Below are 18,278 nucleotides of genomic sequence, written 5' to 3'. Positions count from 1 at the left end.
AAAAAAAAAAAACACCACCAACAAAAAATCCATTGCACCTCATAATAGGTCACTGGACGAATACAATAGTAGATTATACAAACTGACTTGTGCCAATGCAAAAATTACAAATATTGTATCAAAATGTTATCTTGTGGCACAAAACACTGAATTATGAACAACTTGCAGATCCTAAAACATCCTGAAAAAGATTGCCAAATAGCACAAATAAATGGAGCAGGCGTAATTAATGTGAAAATTGAGGAATATGGTAACTCTCATGGTTTTCCAGGTTTCCCCAAACCTTTCGGACCTTTGAAAAAATTCTATTAAAAATTAATATAGGCCGGGCGCAGTGGCTCAAGCCTATAATCCCAGCACTTTGGGAGGCCAAGACAGGTGGATCACGAGGTCAGGAAATCGAGACCATCCTGGCTAACACGGTGAAACCCCGTCTCTACTAAAAAATACAAAAAAAACTAGCTGGGCGAGGTGGCGGGCGCCTGTAGTCCCAGCTACTCGGGAGGCTGAGGCAGGAGAATGGCGTAAACCCGGGAGGTGGAGCTTGCAGTGAGCTGAGATCCGGCCATTGCACTCCAGCCTGGGTGACAGAGCGAGACTCCGTCTCAAAAAAGAAAAAAAAAAAAAAATTAATGTATAGTGCTCACTTCGGCAATATCCTAACCCTGGAACAACACAGAAGATTAGCGTGGCTCCTGTGCAAGGATGACGTGCACATTCGTGAAGAGTCCCATATGTTTACATCGCACACCAGGGCCTGTTGGGGAGGGAGTGGGGGCCAACGGGAGGGAGAACATTCATACAGATTCCTAATGCATGCTGGGCTTAAAACCTAGACGACAGGTTGGTGGTGCAGCAGACCACCAGGGCACATGTATACCTATGTAACAAACCTGCACGTTTATCCCAGAACTTAAAGTAAAAGAAAATAAAAAGAAATGTATAATGATAAAAAGCTGGAAAACTCAGATATGGAAAAAGACCATGAAGAATACCCATAACTACATAAATCAGTGCATTTATATGTAAACACACACTACACGATGAGCAGACTTTTTTTTCCATACACGATTTTATACACGATTGTGTATGAAAGGAATATTTCCGGAAGAATACATATCCATATAACTGCCTTTGGCGAGTGGACTGAGAACGAGTGTAAGAGGTGAGCTTCCTCTTCGCTGTGCAGCCATCTTACTACTTGAACTTCCTTTATCATGTATTCAAATAAATAAATGAAATCAACAATCCTTCTAATTCCACCCATGCAGAGGCAACTCCTATTGCCACCTTCAGATGTAACTTTCCACACCCTTGTCTATCAATGTGCACCCATCAGATTTTACAGAGATAGGATCAGGATTTCATATTGTTTCACAGCTTATAAGGCTTTATTTTCAAAAATGTTAAGTGACACACAAAACGTTGAAAAAAATCACCACTCGATGTGTTGTAAGTCCAAATACAAAACATTAAAACAAATAACTCCCTTGCCAAAGCTGGATATGGGTTTATTTTATGTTTTTAACCAAATTGCTATTATGAAGAAATTGCTGTGTTCATCAACTTACTTTGAACAAAGCTGTTCTTTACCAAATGCCCTGAAGTCACTGGAAAGTCACACGACCTTGCTTTAAAATGAAGAATTATAATTGTTTTTCCGAAGATGAGGGAGCTGCACAAAGGATGTCAGGTACAGCAGTGGTACGGTTTGGATCTTAAATTTCTGAAGCCACATAGACCTTCATTCAAACTCCAGCGTGAATATTCAGTTGAATGAATCTGAACAGTTTCTTAAGCAGTTTAAGGCTCAGTTTTTACATGGATGGTAAAAGTTACATCTCTCCTGGAGGACAGCTCTGTGAATGGAAGGAAACAGCTAAATCCAGGTCTTTATGCATGGCAAGCATTGACTCAGTGGTAACTCCTGCTGTTTTTGTGGTTTTTAGACCAGGCAGATCTGGGCACGACTAGAGTAGGTTTTTCCTGGAACACAGAAGTGGTTCTAATCTCAGAAGGCGGGGTGCCTTCGTTAGAATTCTGGGCCTGTAATTCACGTTGCTGGGGTGTCCTCAGCAAGGACTCAGCAAGGACCGACTTTCAGCTTCTCTGATCCTCGTTTTTCTTATCTGAAAGAGGCCTGTCTCGCAGAGCTAATTCCCAATACTTCTGTGTATTTGTGGCAGCCGTGCGTATGCTATTGAGAACTGGATGGGAGTGAAAGAGAGTGATGCAGACAACAGTCTATATAGCATCTCCTATTACCCATTCGCTCAGTGCTTCATGTGCATTACCTCACTGAATTCTTGCAACAGCCCCAAAAGGTAGGAACTCTTACTATTCCCCTGTTATAGATGAGGAAATCTGAAAAGGCACAGGCATGGGGGGCATCTCTTGCCGAGGTCACACAGGCAGTTCGAGTAGGGGAGTCAGGAGGGAGACTGGGTCGTCTGACTTCAGAGCCTGCACCCCTGACCACTGTCCCTCATTGCCTCCCTTTGGTTACAGAGGACTTGTTCTTAAAAGATCTTACAGACAATCTGGACTGGGTTGAATAGTATCGTCCCAAAATTCATGTCCACCCACGACCTCAGAATGTGACCTCATTTGGAAATAGAGTCTTGGCAGATATAATTAGTTAAATTAAGATGAGGTCATAGTGGATTGAAATAGACCCTAATCCAGTGACCCAGCAGAAGTAATTCCTCCGACTGCCCCAGAACCCATCGGGGGCAGGGGGGTTGGGGCTTCACTCTCTTCACCCGCTAGCTCACAGCCCAGCCTGACTGCCCAGGTCACAATAGGAAATGGGTGGAGCCGCCACAGTCCAGACAAAGCAGCCGGGGTCACCCTGAGCCCTGTGAGGTGTGGAGGTCAGGATGGAGCTGGCGGTGAGAGGCTCGGAGTGGGAGGGCTCCCCAGCCAGCTGTGCTCCTATAAGAGGCAGTGTCTCAGCTTCATGAACGTGTCAGGACAGAATAGCTGGAAGCACACTCGAGGAATAGCCTTGGGGAATGAGAAAGGCTCTGAGGCTGCTGTTCCAAACCACTCAAGTGAAACAGCAGAGAGGGCACAGGCTGTTGGACCTTAGCAGCGTCCCTTAGCTTTGTGCCTCTGATGACTCCCCTGTAAAACGTGGATGATGATAGCGCAGCACTATATGGTTGAGAAGAGTAATGAGCGCAGGATATGGCAAATACCATGCCCACGATTTTAATTCTCCCATTCCATCTGTACTAATGTCTTCCTGCAAAGGAAGGCACCTTGACCAACAGTTGCTATGAACAAGACACGTCCAAAGTACAGATCCATGCCTGGATCAGCTGCAGGGCGGCTTTTGGTGGTGCAGTTCTTTCATTTCTTTGTTCATGAAGTCATCCAGAGCTCTTTGGAGCACTTTCTACTTGCTGGGCTTGGAGGACAATGCAAAGATGAACAACAGATGTTCTCTGTCTCGTTGGAGCTCATAATCACCTGGGGGAGACACACTGGCAGAGAGACTGCCTTAATACAATGAGCTAAGAGTATCATTGGCAGCCGGGTGAGGGGCACTGTGCGTGGTGGGTGGGAGAAGAAGCCATAGGGAAAATTGTCTATAGGAAATAAGGTTTGTCTGGGGTAAGCCAATTCCCAAAGGGAAAGGCCTGGGGGAAGGGCAGGAAGGCATACGTTACAGTTTAAGCGATGGTCCCCCAAATTCCCGTGTTGACGTTCTAACCCCCAGACCTCAGCATGTGACTTTATTTGGAAGTAGGTCCTTGCAGATGTAATTGATTGAGAGGGGTCATGCTAGAGGAGGACGGGCCCCCAGTCCAGTATGACTGGTGATCTTATAGAAAGGGGCCATTTGGACACACTCACCCACACAGGGAGAGTCCCATGTGAAGACTGGAGTTGTGCTGCCACAAGCCAAGAATGTACCAGAAGCCTGAAGGGAGAAGTGGAACAGATCCTTCCTAGCACCTTCAGAGGGAGCCCGGTCCTGCTAATACTGGGATTTTGGACTTCTGGCCTCCAGAGCTCCTGGCAATATTTCTGTTGTTCTAAGCCACACAGTTGTGGAACTTTGTTACAGCAACCCTGAAACTCAAGCAGCATTCTACCTGGGCAAAAAAATATGTGCAAAGGTACAGAGGTGTACGGGAACTGCAGGAACTTCTGAGTTAAATCAGAGTTGTTGTTTTGGTGGTTCAAAAATAGGAGAATATTGACAAATTTGCATGGTTCAAGTTAAGCTATCAAGTTGGAATAATGTACCAGGTTGCTTGGTAGGTGGGGGTGGGGGTCAGTTTACTGAATAAAGCTCAAATCTGAATAGCCACCTTCCCTCCTATGTGGCCAATGAATCATTCTGATAAGAACTCACCGTGGACGTGAGAGGCCTATGAAGAATAGCTAGTATTACTAATTAACAGCAAGGAATTGTGGTTGTACACATTTTCCAAAATTCTATACATAAGGGAAGTTTGCAAACATTTTCCAAAATTCTATCCATATTCTATTTTAGGGAAAATGACTATGGGACTTTCTTTCTCCAGCTGTTTTGAGGCTTTACATTTTATCTTAAAACCTCTTGGAACTATCCCATCGGAATAACTGAAAGACAGATAAAACATTAGGTAGTTCGTTCATTTTATTGTTTGTGGAGTTCTGTCAGAACCAGCATTTACTGTATTTCTCATACCTGTAAGCAAAGCATTAGAATTCAGCAACCTAATGCTTTTCTTTTCTCTGCCAAGCGGGGTCCTAAAATGGGAGAGAAAGCATGTATTTGGGATCAGTAGAGCACAACATCTCATCACTGTTCTAAGTGTTTGCAAACTTTTGGGCACTGGAGGGCACATGCATATGAGATGGAACAGGGCATAGATAAAAGAATTCCTGCATTACCTACCGTCCTGCCCAAAGAAACCACACAAATTCCATGGCAGTCCCAGACTTCAGAAAGGGAGAACACAGCAAGCACCTGCATTATCTTCATTTAGACCCCAAATCATCAAAAAATTGCCTAGAACACTAGTATATGAGTTCACATTTTAATCAAAACAGGATTGCATAGAAACATACGTCCACATGAAAACCAGTACACCCAATGTTCATGGTGGCTTTCTTCTTAATTGCTAAAAACTGGTAACAACCTCAGTGTCCATCATCAGAGGAAGGAATGAACAAACTGTGGTGCATCCACACGACAGCAGTGCTACACAGCAGCAAAGAGGAACAGCTGACTGACGTGGACAGCAACTCGGATCTCAGGAGCATCGCGCCGAGTTGGAGAAGCCAGACACGAGCCGCTGCACACCATATGATTCCATGGCATTCTGGGAAAGTCAAAACTCCAAGCTTAGAGAACGCATCAGTTGTTGCCAGGGTTTGGGATTCCAGGAAGAGGATGGATTACTAAGAAGCACAGGGGAATGTTTTGGGGTGACGAAAATGTTCTATGTCTTTTTTTTTTTTTTTTTTGAAATGGAATTTCGCTCTTGTCACCCAGGCTGGAGTGCAATGGCGTGATCTCGGCTCACTGCAAACTCCACCTCCCAGGTTCAAGCAATTCTCCAGCCTCAGCCTACTCAATAACTGAGATTACAGGCACATGCCTCCCCGCCCAGCTAATTTTTGTATTTTGAGTAGAGACGGGGTTTCACCATCTTGGTCAGGCTGGTCTCAAACAGCTGACCTCAGGTGATCTGCCCACCTCAGCCTCCCAAAATGCTGGGATTACAGGCATGAGGCACTGCATCCGGCCAAGCTTCTATGTCTTAATTGTGGTACTGGTCACAGCCATTTACATTCATCAGAATTCACAGAACCATCCATCTTGAAGTGGTGAATTTGCTGAATAGAAATTATACGTCAAAGACCAGACGTTCAAAAATGCCTTTGCGTTTTGTGAGCTTCAACACTCGCCCAGTGGGAACCACAAAAGCATTGCCCAATTTGTCGAAAGCATTGCTGTTGTAACTTCAACACATGGGGAGAAGTTATGTTTTCCTACTGTCTTGGTCTGCTCAGGCCACCGTTACAAAACACCATAGACTCAGTGGATTGATCAACACACATTTATTTTCCACAGCAGAGGCTGGAAATCCAAGACCCAGGTTCCTGGGGAGGGCTTTCTTCCTAGCCTGCAGGTGACCAGCATCTGCTGTGTCCTCTTGTGACTCTTCCTCAGTTCCTGTGCCAGAGGAGTCAGGGGGGCAAGTGGGCATCCATCTTATAAGTGTCCTCATAAGGACACCATCCTATCCACCAGGGCCCCACCCTATATCTCCGTTAACCTTAATGACTTCCTTGGCGGCCCCCTCTCCAGTTGCAGCCAGGGTTAGAGCTTCAGCGTGCAAAGTGAAGGGCCACACAAATCTTTGTCCGTAACTAATGCCCAGTGGACAGGACACTTGGGTGCCCTGAGGCTGCAGGAGCTGAGGGTGGTCTTGTTCAGGTACTTCTGGTGGTAACTGCTGTGTGGGAAAAAGTCTGTTCCTCCTGGCTGGTGTCAGAAGTAACCAGACTGAAGCTTTGCTCTGAAAGAACCTGTGCAGGGAGAGAAAGGTCCTGTTTGAGACCGACCCCAAAGCTCTCCCAGGGGAAAGAGCAGGTAAGCCTGGCCCCCTGAAGGTTCAGACGGAGAATGGGCTTCCCTGAGAGGGCTCATCAGGGCCACAGTGGGAGGGAATGAAAGGGGTGCACAGGGTAGGGATGGGGCAGGGATAGGAGGGAGAGCTGCAACTCCACCTGGCACTACCCCCTCTGCCCACCAGTTCACAAATGGGACCCCGGCTCCCTCCCAGGCTGAACAGAGGGTCCCCCTAATTTGCTGTGGCTCTGGAGAGCAGGGGCCCTGCTGGGACATCCTGGCAAGCAGGGGGTCACTCAGGGTCTGTGCTCTGAGCTCCAGGCAAGGGAGCCTGGGGAGTCAGGGCAGGACAGGACATGGCCTGAGGGCCTGTGGCTCATCACCGCCCTCTGCGTCCTAGTTTACGTTCCGGTGGCATCTGCTGCCAGGGAAAGCCACGTGTCAACACAAGCTGCGGGAGGAGTGGGGAGCTATTTGGGGCAGGAGACAGACTAAGAAATAGACATTGCTCCCCGTGGATTTCAGCGCATTTCTTTTCCCTTTTGGGTTTCAGCTGTGCCCTAATTCTTCCCCTGTACGGGGACAGTTGGATCTTTGCAGGCAATGCAAGAGAGGCGCAACTCCAGATGTAGCGACTCCACTTTGGACAGGGGTGCCAGGTGGGGGCCCCAGACTTGTGTCCAGGAGGGCATTGTCTGTGTGCCACAGTCCACCGGCCTCTTGGAGATGAAATCCCCATGCCAGCCAAGAGGGGCACGCGATGCCGACTTAGAGTTCAGCATCACTCCACTTCTCCACTCGCCATCACTCCACACCTTCTCCTGGGCCCTGCCCTGATTTTCCGAATCTCCCGCTAGCCTTCTGCGGTGGAAATGAGGAGGTCGATGGCTCCGAAACCAGCAGGTCTGGGGCATTAAGGAAGATGACCCTAAGCATATCAATTAGGAAGGGCTCCAGAAGGAAACACGATTCTACTCTGAAAGTGCAAACGAAGGCATTTTCATGAAGGGACTGAAAGCTGTGGGCATTGTAAAGGGATTCAGCGAAGGAGAACAAGGTGTCCAGAGTTGAACAGCAGCAGTTAGCCATAGGGGAAGATACTGTCATTGGAATCCAGTGAGGACCGCAAGCGTAAAGGAGGGACTACCCCGTGGGAACTGAGTCCAGAATGGACCCAGCCAGCGGCAGAACAATGGCCCACACAGGAAAGTGACGGGGAAGAAATACCCCAACCCTCTCCCTTCCTGCCCTGGTACTTTCTGTTGGTACTTGCTGAGGTCAAGCCAAGTGGCATTTAGGATCCCAGGTAACTCAGTCCCTAGGAGCCAGCCTCCCAGGACCGAGGGAGGTACAGCACATGGATCTGTACTGGGGAAATGGGAGACAAATGGAAAATAATGGCTCAGCATCACCTAGCACATTCTCACAGAGGACAGAGTTGACAGCTATGAGCTATTTTTATTTTAGGGCTGATAAAGACACCACACTACCCATTAGTAAGCCTTATCATGTACAATATACTATGCCCAGGACTTTGCAAGTGTTATCTTGCTTAATCCTCATAGCTACCACGTGAGGGAATTACTCTTCTTGTTTTCCACATTTAGCAGGTCAATATGCCAGATATTATATCCTGATTTTTAGCACCATTGCTGCCTTTCTAAGTCTCCCAGGTATTGTAGAGGCTGAAAGTCTAAGAGCTATGTTTCTCAGGATCCCAGCAGGCTTCCAATTTAGATTCTCTGCCAAGCTTTAGGAGGCAGAGGAAAGGGAGCAATCATTTTCCCATGGCAGCTGTGTGCAGGCTCGCAGATTTCAGCAGATGGCAGTCATGAGGTTTTGCCATTAACTTTGGGTCTTCTCCTGCAAATCATCCTGATACTGAAGCTAATTGTATCATTTGCAGGGGGTTCCAATGATTCCTGTAGTTTACTGAGCTCTTGAAAAGAAGCAACTGTTTTTCCTGACCTTGACACTCAGGCACTTTTGATGGTTCTAGAAGTATTCATTTTCATGTATTAAATACCTTTCTGTTTGACATACCTGAGTGTTTTCTATTTTCCTGAAAGAATCCTGACTGATACAGTATTTGGTACTGAAAGTGGTTCCAGGAAATACAACTGCAAAGATGGAGGGAAATCTAAGATGTGTTGTTAGGCATGGATTAGCTTGAAGCCAATAATGACCTCCTGGCTAGTGGAAAATGGGTTTCTGGTAGAGTCCATGGCATGCAGTGTGTTAAGTTATGACCTGTCATTCATGGAATCAATTGCCTATTAAAAGAGACCAAGCACCTTTTTGATAGAATACTCTGGTGGAAGAGATAAGTACAAGGGTTAAAGTTACTGAATGGAAAATTTACAGAAAAAATACAGAACAAAATACCCCAACAATCTCAAGGCTTTAAAATTTCACCTCAGAGGCATAACTCAAAAGCACTGCAGAAGCATCAAAGAAGCTTCTACAACTGCCCCTGAAGGAATCTCTTATCATAGCAGAAACTGAACCCAGGGTTGTTCCTGCAGGTGGCAGAATTACAACCTAACTTGAATTCACAGCCTCTTTAGGTGCTTATGTGAAAGGTGATTAATTGGGAAGGACTGTGACCAGGAGTATTGCATTGGGAAACGTGGGTGTATTAAGATGAATCAACATACTTCACAACCTAAAAGTCCACTGAGCTTCCCTTCCTTTCCTTTCTGGGACCTTAGTCCTTTCTTGCTTGAAGACCTTGTAAAGACTCATCTGAAGAAAGTACTTTCCCAGGGAATGCTGATTCTCCCATAGCCCACTATCCCCAATCACCTCTCACAGCAGTCAGTAGAGCCATGCCAGTAGAATTTATATAAATCAGTTCAAATCTGACCCAGGAGAATATAGAAAACACACTGAAAGAACTGCAACATTCTCCTAATGTATACTTGTAGAAACCTGAGGATTATGTGCAAGAATGGATTCTAAGGGACTTAGAATTTGATTTGACCGAGCCAAATTTATCAGTCTAGGTGCACTTAAGAGAAATTCTGAATTCATAGCACCATAGTTTATAATAACAAAATATTAGAAACACATACTTGCTGAATTCATAAATGGAAAACAAACCAATCTAAATGTTCATTATCAGAGACCTGAATACATTTTGATATAGCCAAACAACAAAATGTCATTAGAGCAGCTGGAAGTGGCTCTATTTGGTCGAAGGACTAAAACCTTGGACCAAAAAAACATGGCCTACGTTAAACAGAATTGCTTTCCAGAATATAAAAGAAGGAATCCAAAGCCTCAGATAAGAATGCCAGAATGGATTTATTAATTTTGACCTGCTCCCCCATCCTCTAACTCCAGTTTATGAGATTCCTGAGGATGCTTTGTTATATTAGGCATGGAAAAATACATTTCCAAGAAGGCCAGCTGTGGTCTCAGGATCAGTTGCAGACTTGAGAACAATTGCAGCATCCTTGGAAGGCCCTGCTGTGGCCATCGTCTGTAGGCTGGGGGTGATGTAGCACGTACCCGTCTGGGGGAAAATTGGTTACAGTTGACCCCTTCCCTCATGGAGTAGTCAGCAATTTTTCATCACAGTAGTAGACATTTATTTATTCTGTCTATGGATGTGTTTCCCAGGCCCAAAAGGCCTTTGCTGCCTCATCACACAAAACTTACTAAATGCCTGGTTATTCATCACTATGGTTTTGCATTTGGCATTACTTCTTACAAACTGATTAAAATGCAACAGATTAAAATGCAACAGAACTGAAGCAATGCACTTGGTGCCCATGGGATTCACGGATCTTCCCATAGGTCCCACCACCCAGAAGCAGCATGCCTGATAGAACAGTGGAATGGCCCCATGAAGGTCATGCAACTGAGCCTGTTGAGATCTCATGACATGTGAGGCTGGAGTGCTCTTTTACGAAGTACCATGTCTATTATGAAGCACATTCAATAGGAGCTGATTCTTGTGTGGCCAGAAAACTTGGATTTGGGAACCAAGGGATAAGAATGGGACTGGCTTCATTTACTGTTGCACTTAACGATCCACACCCAATAACGTTTTGCTTCTTACCACCACAACTTTGAGCTCCGGAGGTTTCGAGATGTTAGTTCCCAAGGGAAGAATGCCTCTACCAGGGAATGCGATGGGTTTATTGCGTGCAGAGTTGAGACTGCCACCTGGACATTTGGAGTTCATTATACCACTAAGCCAATAGGCAAAGGAGGAGGTTAGTGTACTGGCTGAGAAGACTGACCCCAAATAGCAAAGAACAGAGATTTGCTACACACATGGGGACAAGGGGCAATATGTCTGAAATCCATTACATCCTTTGAAGATGCTCTTTCTATTTCATTGTCCAAAGGGAGAAATCAGTGGGAAACCATAGCAACCCTATCCAGGAAAAACCATCGAGAGTTCAGAAATGAATGCGTGGTCACCCCAACAAATAAAGAACCACAATCAGCTGAGGTTCAGATTGGAAGACGGCCAGCTGTGGTCTCAGGATCAGTTGCAGACTTGAGAACAATTGCAGCTGCCTGGATTTTCATGTTTGTTTTATGTATTTGTATATGCCAATTTCCCTTTTTTCCTTCTTTTCCCCAAGTGTTCACATTGGTTACATTTATTACTGATCTTTAGGATATGAGATTGTGGTGGCCATGGAGGTGTACCACCCAGATCTACTTCAAAAGAACCTGCTGTGGGAAGCATAGTTGATGACGGCCTTCAGCTACTGCTCCTCCAGATCCATCACAGCTGTCAGACCAACACCGCGCTTCTACGGAGTGCACCCAGCCAATGGCTGAGAGTGGCAGGGGTCAGTTTTTCTTGGGCCATTACTGCTCTCAACGTGGTACCCTTTGCTCATGAACTCTCATCAACCTGGTCCAGACTTTCTCAGACCTGCAATGGGGTCTGAAGATGCTCTGCCTCCTCCTGTTCCCAAGATCCTTTATCCTTGCCAGGCTTTTCCACCAATAAATCTCTTTCACATATAATTCAGTCTTGGCATCGGCTCTTGGAGGACCCAAACGGACAGGGATGTGAAGCTGAGATTGTGATTAAACAATCTCGCTCAAAGATGGATATGATGATTTTATGAGACTTTTCAGAGAGGATCAGAGTGTTCTGTTTGTGTAGAGAATAGTCGTGTTGTGTTAGGAGCATGCTGTTGTTACTATTCTTGATTCTAGAAATTTTAATAAAGAATGTTGTGTGCGTACGCTGACAGCCAAAGTGGTGGGCCTGCTAGCTCGTGTCTCAGTAAGCACTCAAAATCCAGTTCCCCTCTCCTAATTCCATTTTTTCTGTGTCATGTTGCAACTGCCTTACTCTAGAATTCTGGATGTGATTTTTGGGTCCAATGAGATGCACTTACTAATATCTGCAATGTGCAATGCAGGCAGTAGCAGCGCCAGCTAAAGCTGAGCTCTGCTAGAGTTGGATTGGATTTTTACAGTGACCTAACTCTTCAGTGTGATATTTCCTCCTGGTCATCAGCTACAGGCTCTGAGACAGCCTGGGGGAGAGACAGTAGCCATGTTGGGAGTAGCCAACCTCCCAACCGCTGGCTGGCACACCAGCCTCCTGGCCTTAGGTCACAGCCACAATGATGTGACTTTATAAAATCCCTGGCAGGCTAGAGGAGCAGCCCTGCAACCAAGCCTGCTCGTAAGATGAGGGTTTCTGTTTACTAACCTAGAGCTGCTCTATTCTTTCATCCTTGTTCCCCTTTCAACTGTCTCTTGCAAGTATTAGTTTTGCCATTAAATATGCATTTTGTTTTGCAAAATGAGAAGAGCTTATGAATACTTCAAATTTTCTCCCTCTGTTTCACTCCTTTCCATTTCTTTCTAAAATTACAGTAAAATATTAAATATACAAAAATGATATAAACAATAATACCATAAAATAAAACACTACAGAGTTGAAGCTCTCTGACGATCTCTCCATTTCTTCTAGCCATAACGAATATCCTCAACTTTGCATTTCTTTTCCCTTTGCAGTTGCTTATTTTTTCTACATCTGCATATATCCTCACACGTTTTTAAAATTTATAGAAATATCACACTGAATACATTTTTCTGTAACTTGCCTTTGTGCTGCATTGTGAGATTAAGCTATGTTGATTTGTTTCACTCCAGCCGATGTACGTAATCACCCTCTAATGACAGTCTGTTGTTTGGCTATACCAAACTTTATTCAGGTCTCTGATAATGAACATTTAGATTGGTTTGTTTTCTATTTATGAATTTAGCAAGTATGTGTTTCTAATTTTTTGTTATTATAAACTATGGTGCTATGAATATTCCTGTATATGCCGCCTTCAAATTTTTAAAATTTTAAGTGTTTTAAAATACAGTCATGTCAGGACACATTCTAAGAAATGTATCACTAGGCAATTTCATTGCTAGGCACACATCAATGTATGCAAACCTAGATGGCACAGCCTACTACACACCTAGGCCATATGGTGTAGCGTCTTGCTCTGACCACCATCATATATGTAGTTCATCATTGACCGAAATGGCATTCTGTGGCACCTCTGTATTACTTTTTTTTTAGTGGAAAACCATTTTTAAAAATATGTTTTAGATGAATGATAGTTTTTAGTGTCAGCAATTTCAATATCGCAGTTATTTTTTTTCAGCACATTGGTAGTAGTAGTCCATCTTTCAGCTTCCCTTGCTGCTGTTGAGAAGTCTGTGGATTTGATGCTCCTCTGTAAGTAAATCCATTTTTTCCTCACGTGTGCTGATTTTGAGATTTTCTCTGCCTTTATTGTTCTGCCATTTCACTGTGTTTAGAGATATATAAATTCTGCTTGGACTCTGTTGTGCTTCCAGAATTGGAAGATCAATGTCTTTCATTAATTATGGAACATTCTTGGTCACAGACTCATTGAACGTTTCCTTTTCTCCGTTATTTCTGTTCTTTGCTTCTGAAACTTCGGTAGTCGTATGTTAGTCCCTTTAACTCCGTCTGCTGTGTTTCAATACTTCTCTCTCATGTTTCCCATATTGCCTTTTAGCATCCTGAGTCATGTTCAGATCCATCTCCTAGTTTACTGATTACATTTTTATTTCCATAAATTCCATTGGATTCTTTTTCAATTCTGCCTGGCCATTTTTTGATGGCATTTTGTTTTCAGTCTCATAAGTTTCTTCCTTTTAAAAAATATGTTATACATAATTATTTATATTTACTGTCTAATACTTTAAATATCTGAACTCTAGGTGTGTAATCTTCTTTCCTGCTCTTTTTCATGATGGTTTGTTTTCTGTTTATGAATTTAGCAATTGTGTGTTTTGTACTCATATTTGCCTGGACTTAATTTGTGGGAATCTGTGGGAGACTGTAAAAATATCAGTGGTTGCCAGGGTATAGATGAACAAGTGAAGCACTGAGGATTTTTAGGCAGGGAAGCCACTCTGTGTGATTACTGCAATGACGGCCACATGTCATTATACACTCATCAAAACCCATAGCATGTGCAATGCAAACAGGTGAATCCTCATGTAAACTCTAGATTCTAGTTAGTCATAATGCATCAATATTGGCTCATTAATTGTAATGTGCCACACTAATGCAAGATATTAAAATAGGAGAAATTGGGAGATGGGGCCTATGAGAATCCATTGTATAATACTTTCTGCGCAATTTTTTTTATAAACCTGTAACTGTCAAAAGCCTATTCATTTTTTAAAATGTAGAGATAAAAAACTAAAATAAAAAAATAATCTTTGTGACTTTGACTTAAATAGGGAACACTATCTCAGGGTCATGAGAGAAAAGAACCAAGTGTCTCCTTCCGTGAACTGAAGCGAATCAAGAAGAGTGGTGTTTTAGTGGCCACTTTCTTTTGCCATCTAATGTTGGGTGTGTGTTGTGTTCTATTAAATTTCAAAGAGGGAAGTGCTGCATTTCCTGTTGTTCCCAGTAGCCTGAGAGATGGGACTATGACACTGTGATGGTTAATTTAATGTGTCTAACTTGGTCAGGCTCTGGTGCTCAGTTGTTTGGTTGAGCAGCAGTCTAGATGTTGCTCTGAAGGCTATTTTTAGACGTGATTAACATTTGAATCAGTAGACCCTGAGGAAAGCAGATTGCCCTCCATATGTGAGTTGGCCTCATCCAATCAGATGAAGGTCTTAGGAGAAAGGATTTAAGTCCCCCAAATAAGAAATTTTGCCCCCAGATGGCCTTCAGACTCGATGCTATAACATCAACTCTTCCCTGGGTCTCCAGTTTACCTGCCTTCCCCACAGATTTTAAACTTGACAGTCACATGGGCCAGTTCTTTAAAATAAATCCCTCTCTCTTTACATATATGTAATGAAAGGAAACTATCCATAAATAAATGATATGTATTTAGAAGTAAAACAATATGTATTTTTATATACTTATGTGTATATAAAATTATGTATGTATACAGACACGTGCATACATACATAGGTATGTATACAGACACATGTGCATACATAAGTATATGTATACATGTTCAGTTGGCCCTCCATATCCATGGTTCTACATCTGTGGATTCAACCAACCTCAGATTGAAAATATTTGGAAAAAATAGGGATGGTTGTATCTGTACTGAACATGCACAAACTTTTTAAAAATTATTATCCTTAAACAATACAGTATAACAACTATTTACATAGCATTGACATTGTATTAGGCACTGTAAGTAATCTAGAGAAGATTTAAAATATGTGGAAGGATTGCATAGGTTACATACAAATTCTGTTTTATATGAGGAACTTGAGCATCCGTGGATTTTCGTATCCAAGAAAGGTCCTGGAACCAATTTCCCACAGATACCAAGGAAGAACTATATTTATATAATGAAACTAATGACTAATTGCGAGGGACCCTATGAGAAAAGGCACACATTTGGCTGTGACATATACATTAGACATCATGAAGCACCCATACCATCTACATTCCTGTATCTTTCCAGTGCCTGTTTCACAAAGTATCTGAATGAATGAATAATGAATGAATGAATGAATGAATGAGCAGATGAATGTCTTTCTCTTTTATGGGGCCACATACGATTGTCTCCTTTGTAGCTATGCCAGGTAGATATAACCAAGAAAGGACCCCCCAGAAAACTACCACTAGTCCCTGACTGTCCTTCATGGCACCAATCTTTAAATAAACGTGGTCTCTTAGTTTTCTAAAAACAAATTCTTATCATTTGTGTTTCAGTCTGGCCACACAAGCTATTTTGTTTCCACTCAGTGAAAAGATGTGCTTGTTTTCTCGTCCTGGAATGTTTATCCTTTCTCACTGGATGGATGAAGACTCTGGCGACTGGCAGTGGGCTTCACTCAGTGACCCACATATGTGGAGAGAGCGGATGTTGCCACTTCCTCTAATCCACCTCATTATCCTAACTTTTTATTTGGATAAATAAGGAGAGAGAAATAATGGTGTGGTCTGTAAGTAGCAAGCCGTCATCTCCCCACGTTCAAGTCCAAACCGGATGAAAGACGCCTGATCCTAACTCTACCAGAGACTTTCTTTCATGGATGGCCCAGGAGACGGAAGCATTTGCACCTCAGATGGGGGTTCCTTGTGCGCGTCCGTATCATGCACTGAACTGACGGAATTAGAGTGGGGCAATGACGGGGTAATATTGTGTTCCACGAGATAAATAAGTTATTAAGCATTACAGAATGTTGGTTTGATGAAAGACCTTACAGTTCATCTAATGGAATCTCTTTTTCATGGATAAGGAAACTGAGGTCAAGAAGCATAAGTGATTTCCCAAGGTTGAGTTTCCAACCCTTTCCTGAAACCGTCCTTCTTTGTTGGAGGTTACTGTTTTCCTCCAGGATTCCCCATGCACTGCACGTGCCTCTTTTTAGCATTGTGTTTAACATTCCTTCATTAGCCTGTGAGATTTGGAAGAATTGAGTCCATGTCTAACTTCTGGGGGCCGGTGTAGATGCTACCCCATAGCAGATGCTCCACAGATGCTTGTGTGAGAATGGAAAGGAAGAGAGGAGAGAGAAGAAAAAGAAGGAAAAAGGCTGGGTTCAAAGCTTAGCAATTAGGTTTATCACCGGTAAACATGGTGGCCAGCAGCAGTTGAGACCCCAGTCCTATCAAGAAAAGGTACTGAGGAACACACACCAGCGAGCTTCTCGTGGATCCTGAGATTATGGTGTAGGCTTTCCCCTCCTTTTCTGTCTCCTCCTGGATCCATGGAATAAACTGAGCCACAGACACAAACATACCAGGTCTCCCCCTGGAGCCAGATCTTATGCCCCAACTGAAGACACCCACTTGGAAGAGTCTCTGGGTTCCATACATAGCACAAACCAGAGGTGCCCCACTGTCTCCCTGGGAATGAGAAAAGGAAGAACAGTCTGCTATCAATGGTACCTCCAGAAAGAACATGGAGGGGAAAATGGGAGGGTCCTAGTGGTGTAGGCTAGCCCCCGCCCTGTGTGGGAACCTAGAAAGGGATGGGGTACCTGGAGGGAGGAGGGGGCTGGGCAGGGGTGAGTACCTTGCAGATACCATTGGTGCCTGGTTCCTTCCAAGCACAAATCATGTTCCTGGGGAGCTGGTTTACCCTCTTGGCACATTCTTTCTGGCTAATCTGCACCACCCTCAGCTTTTCCAGGTGCATGTTTAGGTCATCATATTGGTCTGACAAAGGGAGAAAGCTGGTGTGAGAGTGAGCACTACATCAGCTGCCAACAGTGACCAGCCCACACACGATCAGCATGGAAGCCTGGGAGGCAACCAGCATCCAGCAGATCACAAATTCACAGGGTGTGGAGGCCTGGGATGACTTCAGTCTCCTCTCCAACAGTCCCAACAAGAAGTTCCTCCAGTAAATGTGTGCTTCCTGTGGGAAGTTCGCTCTCTCCAGAAGCAGCCCACAAAAGCCCCTGCCTCAGCCCCTGCCAGGGGAACTTGGAATGAAGGTCCTCCCTGGCCCCACCATCCCTTCACAGCCAGGCTTTGTCCTGAGGATCAGAGCAGCCCAACCTCTGAATTGGTGTTGGCCAGTGTCTTCACCAAGCCAAATGGAGACACCAAGAAGAAGACACGCCTGGTCATGCCACTTTGTAGGAAGGAACTGACCACAATACCAGGGGAACTCTTGGCCTTCTCCCCACCACACTCTCACCCTCCCAGAGATCTTCCCTGGCCAGGCAGCCTGGTGCCCTGCAGGGAAAAGGGTGGAGTCATCCGTAATGGAGCTTGGTTGGAGAATCAGTGGCTCAGAGCTCTCTTGGGATGGTGTTTTACATGGGGTGGCCAACAAGATGGGGAGATGGCCATTGTGAAGCAGCCACAAGTGGGATGATCCAAACTGGCTTATCATGCTTTTGACTCCACAAAAATTATCATCGGTCTCATATTTTGAGATTCTTCTATGTCCTAGGCTTTTACTGGGTACCTCATTTAATTTAATCCCCATAACTTATTTGAGGAGGCGTTCCTGGCGTTCTGTAGATGAGAAAACTAAAGGTGAGGAAGGTGAAGGAGCTCAAGAGAGACAAAGCCACAATTCAGACCCAAGCATTCCCTCACCCAAAGCATCATGCTCTCTAGCCCAGGGCACCCTACATTTGGGCTTTCTATGGGTTCTGAAAAGAGGGCACGTACCATACCCGTTTGTCGTTACCCACTCTGCCATCCAACACCGGTCCCAGGTCCTCTCCTCCTGCTGCAGGC

At 44.4% G+C, this 18,278-nt stretch overlaps 1 pseudogene; it reads left to right on the top strand.

Annotated features, from left to right (window-relative positions):
* Positions 1–640: 640 nt before the first annotated feature.
* Positions 641–740, top strand: LOC111551401 (annotated as a pseudogene).
* The last annotated feature ends 17,538 nt before the right edge of the window (positions 741–18,278 follow it).

The sequence above is a fragment of the Piliocolobus tephrosceles genome, chromosome 7 (assembly GCF_002776525.5).
Source record: "Piliocolobus tephrosceles isolate RC106 chromosome 7, ASM277652v3, whole genome shotgun sequence".
In the NCBI taxonomy this organism is placed as follows: Eukaryota; Metazoa; Chordata; class Mammalia; order Primates; family Cercopithecidae; genus Piliocolobus; species Piliocolobus tephrosceles.
The sequence above is the reverse complement of the archived record's forward strand: the minus strand, read 5'-3'. Positions and strand labels throughout refer to the sequence as shown.